Genomic DNA, 17,175 nt, shown 5'->3' with positions numbered 1-17,175 from the left:
TATAGAAAGCCATCAAAAAGGAAATACATCAAAACAAAGATGAATTTTTGGTTTAAAAAGTGCTCACATTCTTGCCGATAATACTTGGGTCTGATGAATTGTATAATTATTCATACATCCAAAGGCATAGAATTCTATTTGTATCTTATGCCGAACAGGGGGAGCTATTCCAAGTCAGAATGTAATTACCCCTGTGACCTACCCTTCTCAAACCACCACTAAGTATTTTACACCATGTGGGTCCTTCCCACTGACGAGTCCTCATCCAGTCCTTTGCTTATTGACCTCTCCAATGACAGCCTGCATTTTCTTGACTGATTGCATTATCACACGGAAGCTGTTGTGGAAGCTTGCCATTCCCTCCTGCATCCACGCTGCCTGTAGTTCTACAATCCACCTCAGGATTCCATCCAGCTGCTCTTGGACCTCTCTCTGCTCCTCCAGTTCAGCCAGCAAGGCCTGCCTGCCACACACCTCTGCCTGGTACACCAGTTGCAGCTCCGCCAGGGAAGACTCCAGATTAAAAACCTCCTCTAAACGTTGAAAGTACTTTTTGTGTGGCTGGTCATCAGGTAACAACACATTAGGCGGGACTGAGGGGACATTGTTGACTAAAACAGTTTCCATGCGACAAGACAGACGTTTGAAGCGTTCCTGAAGGAATATCTGCAACTTTTGGGAGCATTCTCTTGCCCTTGAACATAGTTGCTCTCCATTGGGCTCAGTCCCGCTTAGTTCTCACGAACACCGCTTCTACAACGAGCAGTAATTCATTCAGGCAGTCCTGAAAGGCGCTGTATACCCTCACCATGCAGGTCTGAGGGGTGAAACCAAAGAACTGTGCCTCGTACAGCTTGAGGGAGGAGGGAGACATTGCTTCCTCTAGAAAAAAGGCAGAATATTGTGTTTACATTGGGATAGCTCTACTCTGTATTTATATTGGTTAATACTGCTGTCTGTCTATTCCTTCAAGGACCACATTGGAAATAGGGCCTATCCTCTTGGCTCTAATGTGCTCTTGATGTTAGTGTAGCCTACCTGTAAAAAGTCACCCAAAATGAAACAATCAAAACGCTCTTTTTGTCTTATTTATTTATAATTTTTTATTGTTTTTTGTCTTCTTCGATGCTGTTTGGATTCCAATAAATGTTGTATTATCACCACCTACTAGACTGGAGTATAACTTTGATAGATTTTTTGTGTGTGTGTGTATATATATATATATACATACAGTTGAAGTCGGAAGTTTACATACACTTATGTTGGAGTCATTAAAACTCGTTTTTCAACCACTCCACAAATTTCTTGTTAACAAAGTTTTGGCAAGTTGGTTAGGACATCTACTTTGTGCATGACACAAGTAATTTTTCCAACAATTGTTTACAGACAGATTATTTCACTTTATCACAATTCCAGTGGGTCAGAAGTTTACATGCACTAGATTGACTGTGCCTTTAAACAGCTTGGAAAATTCCCGAAAATGATGTCATGGCTTTAGAAGCTTCTGATAGGCTAATTGACATCAATTGGAGGTGTACCTGTGGATGTATTTCAAAGCCTACCTTCGAACTCAGTGCCTCTTTGCTTGACATCATGGGAAAATCAAAAGAAATCAGCCAAGACCTCAGAAAAAAAAATTGTAGACCTCCACACGTCTGGTTTATCCTTGGGAGTGTCACATTCGTCGTTAGAATCATCGGACCAAGGTGCAGCGTGATATGGTTTCCACATATTTATTTAGTGAAACGCACAAAAACAATAAAGAAAGAACGAAACGTGAAGTCAATAAAGTGCTAACAGGCAACTAAACATAAACAAGATCCCACAAACACAGGTGGGAAAAATAACGACTTAAATATGATCCCCAATTAGAGACAACGATTACCAGCTGCCTCTAATTGGGAATCATACAAAAACACCAACATAGAAAAGAAACTAGAACACAGACATAGAAATACTAGATCACCCCCTATTCATGCCCTGACCTACAATACCATAGAGAAACAATGGCTCTCTATGGTCAGGGCGTGACAGGGAGCAATTTCCAAACGCCTGAAGGTACCACGTTCATCTGTATAAACAATAGTACGCAAGTATAAAAACCATGGGACCACGCAGCCTTCATACCACTCAGGAAGGAGACGCATTCTGTCTCCTAGAGATGAACGTACTTTGGTGCGAAAAGTGCAAATCAATCCCAGCAAAGGACCTTGTGAAGATGCTGGAGGAAACAGGTACAAAATTATCTATATCCACAGTAAAACAAATCCTATATCAACATAACCTGAAAGGCAAGGAAGAAGCCACTGCTCCAAAACCGCCATAAAAAAGCCAGACTACGGTTTGCAACTGCACATGGGGACAAAGATCGAACTTTTTGGAGAAATGTCCTCTGGTCTGATGAAACAAAAATAGAACTGTTTGGCCATAATGACCATCGTTATGTTTGGAGGTTAAAGGGGGTGGCTTGCAAGCCGAAGAACACCATCCCAACCGTGAAGCACGGGGGTGGCAGCATCATGTTGTGGGGGTGCTTTGCTGAAGGAGGGACTGGTGCACTTCACAAAATAGATGGCATCATGAGGTAGGAAAATTATGTGGATAAATTGAAGCAACATCTCAAGACATCAGTCAGGAAGTTAAAGCTTGGTTGCAAATGGGTCTTCCAAATGGACAATGACCCCAAGCATACTTCCAAAGTTGTGGCAAAATGGCTTAAGGACAACAAAGTCAAGGTATTGGAGTGGCCATCAAAGCCCTGACCTCAATCCTATAGAACATTTGTGGGCAGAACTGAAAAAGCGTGTGCGAGCAAGGATGCCTACAAACCTGATTCAGTTACACCAGCTCTGTCAGGAGGAATGTGCCAAAATTCATCAACTTATTGTGGGAAGTGTGTGGAAGGCTTTCCAAAATGTTTGACCCAATTTAAAGGCAATGCTGCCAAATACTAATTGAGTGCATGTAAACTTCTGACCCACTGGGAATGTGATGAAAGAAATAATAGCTGAAATAAATCATTCTCTCTACTATTAATCTGACATTTCACATTCTTAAAATAAAGTGGTGATCCTAACTGACCTAAGACAGGGAATTTTTACTAGGATTAAATGTTAGGAATTGTGAAAAACGGAGTTTAAATGTATTTGGTTAAGGTGTATGTAAACCTACTGACTTCAACTGTATATATACACTACACTCAAAAAAATGCAACATACTAAATCTATTTAGTCCTACTTCAGGCCAACAGCCTGAAAGTATGGGACACCACCACTTAACACACCCTGTAACTCTTCTGATGTCAAATCTCGCACACCCAAATACCTCTCTGCAGCTGCCACCACAACCTCTATTTTCTGCGACTTCTGTTCCATCCCTGCAGTACTGGTGATAACCATTGCTATAAATGCCAAAAATCCAATCTTACTGAAACATACATCACTTGTTGGTTTATCCCTCTGTACTGGTACAGATCTACTACTCACACCACTCCTCTCAGGATCCCTCCCCCTTGACCCATCTTCCTCTACTTTCTTCACTGCCTCAGCATATGACAACTTCTGCACTACTCTAACCCTGAAAACCTCAACCTGCCTCTCTCGCACGGGACATTTCTGATCCCCAGCCCAATGGGCACCCCTACAATAAACACATACCACTACTTTCCCCAATGCTACACATTCCTTTGTCTCATGCCCTTCTGCACACTTCTCACACATAGGAACCACCCTGCTACACACTGTTGCCACATGTCCATAAGCTTGACATCTGTAACAACGTACTGTATTCTGCACAAAAGCTCGTACAGGATAACTTATATATCCTAACATCACTTTGTCAGGCAAAGACTCAACATCAAAACTCAAAAGAACAGATAAGCACTTTTTGTCAGTGGTCGTTTTCTTCTTCTATGGTATATTGGCTTTCGCACAATTTAGTGTGCATGTTGCCACCTACTGAAGTCCCAAAAACGTTTCTGCCTCAGCCACAATCATTTTCAGTTTCTTTTAGTTCTTTGACACTTGAGCCGTAAAGTTTATAACTGTGGCAATGAACGCCACAAAATCTACCTCTAATCTTTTGACTTGCAGCAAACATTTACTACTGGCTGTGGTGCATCCACTACCATATCTTCAAAAGGGTCACTTGTTTTCTCAACTCTTTTAATAGCCATAGGAGATTCGATTGACCGCTCTAACTTTTGCCACCTCAATCTTCTTCACCCTTACAGGGCACTCCAGGAACTCAGGATCATGTTCCCCACCACAATTGCAACACCATCGTCATTCTACACACCGTTCTTCAGTTTCTCTGTCCATTTGCACAGACTTGAAACATGTCCAAATCCGTAACAATTTTTACACTGCCGTAGTTTGGAAAAAGTTCTTACAGTGTATTTTACATAACCAAGCTTCACATGCACAGCTAGCTGTTCATTACCAAAAAACAACAGCACTGACAGACTTTCTTATTTTTCTCCATTCACCCAGCGTGTCAGACACCGGGCACCACCTGAACATCCATCGCCACCCCTGAGATGACTCCTTTGAAGGGCGTTCTGTTCTGAAGTAGGGCTGTTGCTGTGACCGTATTACGTCCACACCGGCGGTCACAAGTCATGAAGGCAGTCAAATTCCACGTGACCATTTCGTCACCGTAATTAGGCTTCTCCAAGCTCTGATGCTGCTGATGGTCATTAGTAGCCTACCAAACTTGCCTGGTACTCAGCACTCTAGTTTCTCTAATCACTCTGACCATCAATGCAAATGTAATCGAAAATCTAATCAAACAGTTCATGTGTCAAGACTTCCACCGAAGTCGGTTCCTCTCCTTGTTCGGGCGGCGTTCGGCGGTCGGCGTCACCGGTCTTCTAGCCATCGTCGATCCACTTTTCATTTTCCATTTGTTTTGTCTTGTTTTCCTACACAGCTGGTTTTCATTTCCCTCATTAATTGTTGTGTATTTAACCCTCTGTTCCCCCCCATGTCTTTGTGTGGAATTGTTTGTTGTAAGTGCTTGTGCACATGTTTACTGGTGCGCGTCGGGTTTTTGTACCCATGTTGGTTATTCCTTTATGCCGTTGGTTTTGCAATTAAACTGCTCCGGCTATTACCTAGTTCTGCTCTCCTGCGTCTGACTTCCCTGCCACCAGTTACACACCCCTTTACACCATGAGAGCCCATGAGCTCATGTTGCGCAACATTTCTTTAGGCTATGCAATTGCACGAGAAAACAGAGTGATGGCCTCTATTAAAAAGAGGAGGATCCCGTCAGCTTTCTATAGGCTAGTTCTACTATATTTATTTCTCAACTTTCTTAATATTAAGCACATTGCTTATCTTTACAACAGGAGTATAGTGTACCTGGCTGGCATGAAAATGAACCACGGGAAAAGCGTCCTCCATTCGCTATTTAAGTGCATAGATGACATGTATTTTTTCCCGCTGCCCTTGTTTCAAGACGAGTGCATGATAATGGTTCATTCTAAATCAAAACAAATGTCACACATATATTATTTAGTATATGTAAAGACAAGATTAAATCCAAAATAGTCTGATGGGTGACAATATTAGCCTATCACTGATTTTTCAAATCATAGTGACACACCTCATGTAGCCTAGCCCATAGGCCTATATATTTTGATAAGGTTTGTATCACAACTAAAGTGGCCAAATAACTTGTCACGATCGTCTTTCTGTGGAAGAGAGGACCAAGGCGCAGCGTGATACGAATACATCTTCTTTTAATATAACGAAGACAAAACAAACACTTTTACAAATATACAAAAAAAAACAACCGTGAAGCTACAAACCTACGTGCACACATGCAACATAGACATAGACAATTACCCACAACCTGTCTAATGCCTATGGCTGCCTTAAATATGGCTCCCAATCAGAGACAACGATAGACAGCTGTCTCTGATTGAGAACCACTCAGGCAACCATAGACATACCTAGACACCTACACTGAACACAACCCCATAAACTCTACCAAAACCCCCTAGACACTACAAACACCCTCGACTAGACAAAAACACACAAACCTCCCCCATGTCACACCCTGACCTAACTAAAATAATAAAGAAAACAAAGATAACTAAGGCCAGGGCGTGACATAACTTCTTAAAATTTAGCACATTAATCCACTTTACAAGGGGTGTAGAGCGTAACTGGCATACATAAGCAGCGTGTGAGTTTCAAGTTTGGGGAAGATAATTTCATCATAAAAATGCACTTTTATAATAAAAGCATTACATGCATAATCACATTTGCGGTCACTTTTAATAATGGTGTTTTCCTGCTAACTGAGCATTTGTGCTTATAGCCTACTGCCATGTGCACATTGCTGTGCTTATAGTGTGAAGAAATAGCCTAATAGTTTATCAACATTTAAAGCTAAATGTTCTGATCTGTTGCATCAGCCACATTGCATAACAAAGTTTTAGTTGTTGTATTAATTTGGGATCTATCGCATCCCACAACTGTCTCAGACTATGTTTGGAATATTTATTTCTCACACAGAATAGGTCAACTTTTGTACTATTGGGGATAGTATATTGACATAGGTTTGTGCTTTTGCTGTTCGTTAGACCTACTCATCTTGTCAGCTGATTAAAAGTAAATATGGACAGTGCTTCCAATATCTTCAATATGCACCTCGGAATTGGATAAGGACTCATGCAGTTGCATCCCCGATGTGTCTGTCTTCACTTGTAGTCTGTGAGAAAGACCCGATCACGTGATGGAGAGCCATGTGAGTGAGAGGTGCTTCAGAGCGCGCAGGACTCAGTGAGAAGGGCATTCTGGGCCAAGGCCGCAAAAGGACACTGGTCGCAAAAGGCATGGATTTTTTTAGGGTGCATTACGGCCACACAAAGGGAATGCTGCTGGGAAATTTGAGGCATTATTAAGTGCATGTCAAATTGTGAATGAGAGACTGATAAAGTGTATACAGCTGGCGCAAAACAAAGCAGAGCTCCTGCCTTTCAAGGCACTTTTTTCAAATCATCATTAGAGTCACATCATGCAGCCTTACATTTGTAGAACAACTAAAGTTACATTAATAACTCTAAATTGAGTACATAGGAGTACGTATTTCTTTGTTAATTAAGCCCTCAACACAGAATAGCCTCATGTGCGCACTCCCTCAAATCTTTGGAGAAAATATCCTTTCTATTTTATTCAGCTTTATTCAATTGTATTCTTCATACTATAAAATAATATAAAATAATGCCATGGAATTCTAAGCAAATCTTGTCTGCTAAATTAACTAGTTAGCCCACAGCCATTTGGCACAGCCAGATCAGAACCTAACATAAGGACAACTCAGAGTATGATATTCTGTTCTTCTGAAATAGACTACATTTTCTTCATTTCATGTTTCTTTAGACCTGTCTAAAATAAATAATGGATTTACTGTGAAGGTGTAGGCTATATTACATGGATTTATTAGACTTTTTAAAATGTTGATGTTCCAAAGGTCTGCATCAGTGGCTTGTAGTGGAAGCCAGGAGATGCTATTTATTTATTTATTTATACAATTTCTATTTAACCTTTATTTAACTAGGCAAGTCAGTTAAGAACAAATTCTTATTTACAATGATGGCCTACCAAAAGGCAAAAGGCCTCCTGCGGGGACAGGGGCTGGGATAAAAATAAATGTAAAAAAATAAATATATATAGGACACATCACACCAAGAGAGACAACACAACACTACATAAAGAGAGACCTAAGACAACAACATAGCAAGGCAGCAACACATGACAACACAGCATGGTAGCATCACAACATGACAACAACATGGTAGCAACACAACATGCTAGAAGCACAAAACATGGTACAAACATTATTGGGCACAGACAACAGCACAAAGGGCATTAAGGTAGAGACAACAATACATCACGCACAGCAGCCACAACTGTCAGTAAGAGTGTCCATGATTGAGTCTTTGAATGAAGAGATTGAGATAAAACTGTCCAGTTTGAGTGTTTGTTGCAGCTCGTTCCAGTCCTTAGCTGCAGCGAACTGAAAAGACGAGCAACCCAGGGATGTGTGTGCTTTCGGGACCTTTAACAGAATGTGACTGGCAGAACGGGTGTTGTATGTGGAGGATGAGGGCTGCAGTAGATATCTCAGATAGGGGGGAGTGAGGCCTAAGAGGGTTTTATAAATAAGCATCAACCAGTGGGTCTTGTGACAGGTATACAGAGATGACCAGTTTACAGAGGAGTATAGAGTGCAGTGATGTGTCCTATAAGGAGCATTGGTGGCAAATCTGATGGCCGAATGGTAAAGAACATCTAGCCGCTCGAGAGCACCCTTACCTGCCAATCTATAAATGATGTCTCCGTAATCTAGCATGGGTAGGATGGTCATCTGAATCAGGGTTAGTTTGGCAGCTGGGGTGAAAGAGGAGCGATTACGATACAGGAAACAAAGTCTAGATTTAACTTTAGCCTGCAGCTTTGATGTGTGCTGAGATAAGGACAATGTACCGTCTAGACATACTCCCAAGTACTTGTATGAGGTGACTACCTCAAGCTCTAAACCCTCAGAGGTAGTAATCACATCTGTGGGGAGAGGGGCATTCTTCTTACCAAACCACATTACCTTTGTTTTTGAGGTGTTCAGAACAAGGTTAAGGGTAGGAGATGTCTGGAGATGCTAAATGTGTTTATGTTAATTAACGTTGATTACCGTGAGACCGACAGTTATTTGCTTGACAATCACCGGCTGACGGAATTTCGTGACCGCCACAGCCCTACTCCGAAGTTCAAAGCATGATTCTGGATTATTTTGAGGCCCACTGCAATCTGTCGGTGGTTGTCAACTGGTACTACACAATGTTGTACGCACAGTATCGACCGCCTACAGATCTGGAGGCGCACATAAAGTGTTTGAACCTCTGGGTTAAACTAAGAACTCTGTGGTTGAACCAGGCTTTGGACCACAAGGCACAAGGACCACTGTGGAGACTGGAGACCCAAGAAGCCCAACAACGAACCATATGACCATTTTCACACACAAAAACGCATTGAATTACTAAAATGTTTTTAAAAAATCTATTTCAAATAAACCACATTTCTTTGGCTGCAAATGTAAGATTTATATCTGAGAATTGAGACCGCATCTATGGGCAGCTATAAAGACAAAAACTGAACTAATAAGGACCTTTAGCTAGATTTTCTAAATAGAAGGCTAGGTATGACTTTTGTCTAGACATAACATAATTAAAGTCCAAATCAAACTGCCTCAACTCCCACCCTTTCACCCGAAGCCAAACAGAGACATTCAATCTCCATTTCAATTTACATTTGTTGTTTGTTTTGCTTTTTATGCGTTTTGAGATTTTCTGTAATGAGATGCGCTATTAAAGCAAAATAAATATTATTATTATTAAGAATTTTGTATTATTCTAAATCTCCAGAATTCTGCAATTTTAGACCAGTAGGCCACAATTCTAATCTCATTACAATGCAACAAAATGGCTAGAACTACAGAATGAAGAACCAAAGAAAGAACCACTAGCCTGGACCAGAGTCATATATTTAGAAAATACATGGCTCTGACCTGGACCATCCACATTATAAAACTACAGCATAATTTCTTAAGTGTGTACTTTTTTAAAACTCTTGACAACTGCATGAATCCGACCAACAGGTGAGTCAGAAAATAATATGTAGCTAAAAGTGTTTCTGTATCAGTAAGAAAAGTAGGCCTACTCACTAGTATTAACTAGATTATACCAGATAGCCTGAGGGTATCTGAAGTTCGAAATCTGGCATGGTCAGACAGTTGTAAGAAAAAGAAAGGAAAAAGATTCACACAGAATAAAAAATGATTAATACACTTTCTCCACATATCAATGCAGAGACGGGATAGTGAGGTGGAGAAAGAGATGACTGAAAGTGAGGAGATGGAGAAAGACATTAATAGAATACTGAAATGTAGAGCATGCAAAGGGAGAATGAAGAGAAATGGGTGAAACATAAATGGAGGAGGGAATTAAGGAGGAGGAAATAAAGCTAAACCAGTTGCAGAATGAGTAATAGCAGGCACAGTACTCCATTTAACCAGTCAAAGTTCAGGGAGGTCACAAGTCACCTAAGTATCATACTATAGATATGGAGTAATAATAATATCTCAGATCATTGTCTAACATAAAGTGCATTCGGAAAGTATTCAGACTCCTTCCCCTTTTCCACATTTTGTTACGTTACAGCCTTATTCTAAAATGATTTGGAAAATGTTTTATTTAATCCAATCTACACACAATACCCTACAATGACAAAGCAAAAACAGAAATACCTTATTTACATAAGTATTCAGACCCTTTGCTATGAGACTCGACATTGAGCTCAGGTGCATCCTGTTTGCATTGATCATCCTTGATGTTTCTACACTCCAAAAAGAAAAGGTTCCTGGAGTATCCTTTAGGTGTTCTTCAAATTGAAACTGTGGGGGAACCCCTAAGTTCTTTGAATAACCCTTCAAAACGGTTCTTCAAAGAGCTCCGTTTAATGGATCCTCGAAGAATCTTTTGGGGTTCATTTTTGTTATTATTATTATTATTATTATGAATAATAATACGCATAACAATAACAACAATAACACAATATTTTAGTTCTTAGTGTTTATTATGATTTTAGTGGCAAAGCAGAATAAGATCATTCAAATATGAGGTTGTAGCGGTATTAATTAGAGAAGGGTAAAGAAGATTTTGTTCGGGCGCCAGGCAGGTATTAACCATGCCGAAAGAAAAATAGTAGAACAGCGAGAGTACCACTACCAGACCCACACACATCAGCAGAAGAGACTGCCTAGAGTGTAGCCTGTTGACCAGATAGCCAGCGGAGAGAAAAAAGAATACACACCCTATAGATCCCACATCACAGCACAGTCCTTCCACAATTCTTGGTAACCCCACCAAGCATACTTCATATAATAATAATGGCAGAGCAAATAAACAGCAACTTCATACAATAAAGAATGAACCCAGTCATCACACAGAGGATTTGCAATAGTTTGTATTCTCTTCCAGTGGAGGAGTGCAGAGGGTATGAATGTGGGGTGTTCATATACACACTAGTCCAGCTCCAATGAACTTCAATGCATTTAGGAAAATAGAGTCTGTTGCAGAGTAAAGCACTGGAACATAGCGGGAAGAGAAAGAGAGAAAGGGAACAAGAGAGGTCTTAGCTGTGGTCTTTAGGGTGCAGGTGTACGGTCTGACTGTCCGATGGTGTGTTGGGTTGTAGTTTAACGCTTCGCAACAATGTTGCTACTAATCCATTTGATCCATAACCGTCGCGGTCCCAAATGAGAACAACCACGTCGTCGAGCGATCACACCGAGGATTGATTTAAATACTGTATAACTACATACGCTGAAGACAAACAAAAAACTTCTGCAGCATAGCACACACAATCAAAACTGTCGCGCCACCCAAGAGCTCCTCCCCAAAGAGCTGAACGAGCTCTTTTATTTCCTCCTTCCCTACTGCTCATGCGCTCTTAAAGTGGCAGCGCATGGTGAAGGCTCCGTGCAGGATTTCGCCACAAGGTAAACTCCCAACAGAACCCCAAGTCCAACGAATGGGTATACTGTATCATCTGGCATGTTGATGTTAATGTATTGATGTTCTCCGTATCCATAGCCAGAATTATTTTGCAGTGCATGATGATCGAACAGGTTTCCTGTTATATTCATCAGAGGTGTAGGGCGGCTGAAGTCTGTGAATCCAAAAAATAGTAATTATACTGATGATTAACAAAACATGCACACAACAGTATTCATAGCTTGGTTTTTGTGGTGAATGTGAAACAAAAAAAACAGTTTTGATAATACCTTGTCCATAATGTAGAGGCCTATGGGATATTCATTGAAGAGGTAAGGGAGGAGGATGGTAAATGTGATCTGCATAACATGCCAATACCAATTGACATACCTCTTGTATGCCTCCTTGTCTGTATACCTGCAGACACAGACACAAATGTGAGCAGTTCAGTCATCTGCACCCTATACAGCTAGACTTCAACATATTCTTATAGCCTCTTTGGTGATTGATATCCATTGAATTGTGTCCATTTTAGAAAGATTTGCAAAATTATAAAAGATAGATATTATCATAATAAAACAATATCAATTTAGATCATTCAAGGGACACACCTTACCTTAAATTGAGGAGTGACTGCACCTGCTGTCCTTTCATTATTCAAATCCAAATATTTCAGTTGGGCAGTTAGGTTCCTGCAAGAACCCCCACCAACTAAGGAGGTTCCTTGATGAACCTATAGTGTTCTTGGAAGAACCTTTTAGGGGTCATTTTCAGTGCCAAGAACCCTAAGGTTCTTCAAAGAACTTTGAGGATCTTAAAAGAACCCTTGATGAACCCCTAATTTTTAGAGTGTACAACTTGATTGGAGTCCACGTGTGGTAAATTCAATTGATTGGACATGATTTGGAAAGGCACACGGCTGTCAATATAAGGTCCCACAGTTGACAGTGCATGTTAGCGCAAAAACCAAGCCATGAGGTTGAAGGAATTGTCTATAGAGCTCCGAGACAGGATTGTGTTGAGGCAAAGATTGGGGGAAGGGTACCAAAAAATGTCTGCAGCATTGAAGATCCCCAAGAACACAGTGGCCTTCATCAATCTTAAATGGAAGAAGTTTGGAACCACCAAGACTCTTCCTAGAGCTGGCTGTCCGGCCAAACTGAGCAATCGAGGGAGAAGGGCCTTGGTCAGGCAGGTGACCAAGAACCCGATGGTCAGTCTGACAGAGCTCCAGAGTTCCTCTGTGGAGATGGAAGAACCTTCCAGAAGGACAACCATCTCTGCAGCACTCCACCAATCAAGCCTGCATGGAAGCCATTCCTCAGTAAAAGGCACATGACAGCCCGCTTGGAATTTGCCAAAATGCATCTAAACAAGATTCTCTCGTCTGATGAAACCAAGATGGAACTCTTTGGCCTGAATGGACTTGGCCTGACTGGACTTCCGGCGCCGACAGAGATGGCCGCCTCGCTTCGCGTTCCTAGGAAACTATGCAGTATTTTGTTTTTTTATGTGTTATTTCTTACATTGGTACCCCAGGTAATCTTAGGTTTCATTACATACAGTCGGGAGGAACTACTGAATATAAGAGCAACGTCAACTCACCATCATTAAAACCAGGAATATGACTCTGCCGAAGCGGATCCTGTGTTTTGCCTTCCACCCAGTACAATGGATCTGATCCCAGCCGGCGACCCTAAACAACAACGCCGTAAAAGGGGCAAACGAAGCGGTCTTCTGGTCAGGCTTCGGAGACGGGCACATCGCGCTCCACTCCCTAGCATACTACTCGCCAATGTCCAGTCTCTTGACAACAAGGTTGATGAAATCCGAGCAAGGGTAACATTCCAGAGAGACATCAGAGACTGTAACGTTCTTTGCTTCACGGAAACATGGCTCACTCGAGAGACGCTAACGGAGTCGGTGCAGCCAGCTGGTTTCTTTACGCATCGCGCCGACAGAAACAAACATCTTTCTGGTAAGAAGAGGGGCGGGGGTGTATACCTTATGATTAACGAGACGTGGTGTGATCATAACAACATACAGGAACTCAAGTCATTCTGTTCACCTGATTTAGAATTCCTCACAATCAAATGTCGACCGCATTATCTACCAAGGGAATTCTCTTCGATTATAATCACAGCCATATATATTCCCCCCCAAGCAGACACATCGATGGCCCTGAACGAACTTTATCTGACTCTATGTAAACTGGAAACCACACACCCTGAGGCTGCATTCATCGTAGCTGGGGATTTTAACAAGGCTAATCTGAAAACAAAACTCCCTAAATTCTATCAGCATATCGATTGTGCTACCAGGGCTGGTAAAACCTTGGATCATTGTTATACTAACTTCCGCGACGCATATAAGGCCCTCCCCCGCCCTCCTTTCGGAAAAGCTGACCACGACTCCATTTTGTTGCTTACAGCCTACAAACAGAAATTAAAACAGCAAGCTCCCGCGCTCAGGTCTGTTCAACGCTGGTCCGACCAATCTGATTCCACGCTTCAAGACTGCTTCGATCACGTGGATTGGGATATGTTCCACAATGCGTCCAACAACAACATTGACGAATACGCTGATTCGGTGAGCGAGTTCATTAGAAAGTGCATTGACGATGTCGTACCCACAGCAACGATTAAAACATTCCCAAACCAGAAACCGTGGATTGATGGCAGCATTCGCGTGAAACTGAAAGCGCGAACCACTGCTTTTAACCAGGGCAAGGTGACCGGAAACATGACCGAATACAAACAGTGTAGCTATTCCCTCCGCAAGGCAATCAAACAAGCTAAGTGCCAGTATAGAGACAAAGTAGAGTCGCAATTCAACAGCTCAGACACAAGAGGTATGTGGCAGGGTCTACAGTCAATCACGGATTACAAAAAGAAAACCAGCCCCGTCGCGGACCAGGATGTCTTGCTCCCAGACAGACTAAATAACTTTTTTGCTCGCTTTGAGGACAATACAGTGCCACTGACACGGCCCGCTACCAAAACCTGCGGGCTCTCCTTCACTGCAGCCGAGGTGAGTAAAACATTTAAACGTGTTAACCCTCGCAAGGCTGCAGGCCCAGACGGCATTCCCAGCCGCGTCCTCAGAGCATGCGCAGACCAGCTGGCTGGTGTGTTTAAGGACATATTCAATCAATTCTTATCCCAGTCTGCTGTTCCCACATGCTTCAAGAGGGCCACCATTGTTCCTGTTCCCAAGAAAGCTAAGGTAACTGAGCTAAACGACTACCGCCCCGTAGCACTCACTTCCATCATCATGAAGTGCTTTGAGAGACTAGTCAAGGACCATATCACCTCCACCCTACCTGACACCCTAGACCCACTCCAATTTTCTTACCGACCCAATAGGTCCACAGACGACGCAATCACAACCACACTGCACACTGCCCTAACCCATCTGGACAAGAGGAATACCTATGTGAGAATGCTGTTCATCGACTACAGCTCAGCATTTAACACCATAGTACCCTCCAAACTCGTCATCAAGCTCGAGACCCTGGGTCTCGACCCCGCCCTTTGCAACTGGGTCCTGGACTTCCTGACGGGTCGCCCCCAGGTGGTGAGGGTAGGAAACAACATCTCCACCCCGCTGATCCTCAACACTGGGGCCCCACAAGGGTGCGTTCTGAGCCCTCTCCTGTACTCCCTGTTCACCCACGACTGCGTGGCCATGCACACCTCCAACTCAATCATCAAGTTTGCGGACGACACTACAGTGGTAGGCTTGATTACCAACAACGACGAGACGGCCTACAGGGAGGAGGTGAGGGCCCTCGGAGTGTGGTGTCAGGAAAATAACCTCACACTCAACGTCAACAAAACAAAGGAGATGATTGTGGACTTCAGGAAACAGCAGAGGGAGCACCCCCCTATCCACATCGACGGGACAGTATTGGAGAAGGTGGAAAGTTTCAAGTTCCTCTGTGTACACATCACGGACAAACTGAATTGGTCCACCCACACAGACAGCGTTGTGAAGAAGGCGCAGCAGCGCCTCTTCAACCTCAGGAGGCTGAAGAAATTCGGCTTGTCACCAAAAGCACTCACAAACTTCTACAGATGCACAATCGAGAGCATCCTGTCGGGCTGTATCACCGCCTGGTACGGCAACTGCTCCGCCCACAACCGTAAGGCTCTCCAGAGGGTAGTGAGGTCTGCACAACGCATCACCGGGGGCAAACTACCTGCCCTCCAGGACACCTACACCACCCGATGTCACAGGAAGGCCATAAAGATCATCAAGGACAACAACCACCCGAGCCACTGCCTGTTCACCCCGCTATCATCCAGAAGGCGAGGTCAGTACAGGTGCATCAAAGCAGGGGCCAAGAGACTGAAAAACAGCTTCTATCTCAAGGCCATCAGATTGTTAAACAGCCACCACTAACATTTAGTGGCCACTGCCAACATGCTGACTCAACTCCAGCCACTTTAATAATGGGAATTGATGAAAATTATGTAAAAATGTATCACTAGCCACTTTAAACAATGCCACTTAATATAATGTTTACATACCCTACATTACTCATCTCATATGTATATGTATATACTGTACTCTATACCATCTACTGCATCTTGCCATCTTTATGTAATACATGTATCACTAGCCACTTTAAACTATGCCACTTTATGTTTATATACCCTACATTACTCATCTCATATGTATATACTGTACTCTATACCATCTACTGCATCTTGCCTGTGCCGTTCTGTACCATCACTCATTCATATATATTTATGTACATATTCTTTATCCCTTTACACTTGTGTGTATAAGGTAGTAGTTGTGGAAGATTGTTGTGTTAGGTTAGATTAGATTACTTGTTGGTTATTACTGCATTGTCGGAACTAGAAGCACAAGCATTTCGCTACACTCGCATTAACATCTGCTAACCATGTGTATGTGACAAATACAATTTGATTTGATTTGATTTGAATGCCAAACGTCACGTCTGGAGGAAACCTGGCACCATCCCTACGGTGAAGCATGGTGGTGGCAGCAGTATCATGCTGTGGGGATGTTTTTTTCGCGGCAGGGAGACTAGTCAGGAACGAGGGAAAGAGGAACGGAGCAAAGTACAGAGAGATCTTTGATGAAAACCTGCTCCAGAGCGCTCAGGACCTCAGACTGGGGCGATGGTTCACCTTCCAACAGGACAACAACCCTAAGCACACAGCCAAGACAATGCAGGAGTGGCTTCGGGACAAGTCTCTGAATGTCCTTAAGTGGCCCAGCCAGAGCCCAGACTTGAACCCGATCAAACATCTCTGGAGAGAACTTTAAAATAGCTGTGCAGCGACGCTCCACATCCAACCTGACAGAGCTTGAGAGGATCTGCAGAGAAGAATGAGAGAAACTCCCCAAATACAGGTGTGCCAAGCTTGTAGCGTCATACCTAAGAAGACTCGAGGCTGTAATCACTGCCAAAGGTGCTTCAACAGAGTACTGAGTAAAGGGTCTGAATATTTACGTAAATGTTATTTTTTCATATTTTTTATTATTATCACTATTTATTTTTTTAACTGTTTTTGCTTTGTCATAATGGGGTATTGTGTGTAGATTGATGAGGGGGGAAAATATTTGATCAATTTTAGAAT

The 17,175-nt window shown here is 42.5% G+C and overlaps 1 pseudogene; it reads right to left on the bottom strand.

Annotated features, from left to right (window-relative positions):
• Positions 1-227: 227 nt before the first annotated feature.
• On the bottom strand, positions 228-5,059 carry LOC120057443 (annotated as a pseudogene).
• Between the last annotated feature and the right edge of the window lie 12,116 nt (positions 5,060-17,175).

Source organism: Salvelinus namaycush, chromosome 12 (genome assembly GCF_016432855.1).
Source record: "Salvelinus namaycush isolate Seneca chromosome 12, SaNama_1.0, whole genome shotgun sequence".
In the NCBI taxonomy this organism is placed as follows: Eukaryota; Metazoa; Chordata; class Actinopteri; order Salmoniformes; family Salmonidae; genus Salvelinus; species Salvelinus namaycush.
Note: the sequence above shows the minus strand (reverse complement) of the source record. Positions and strands in the feature narration are given on the sequence as shown.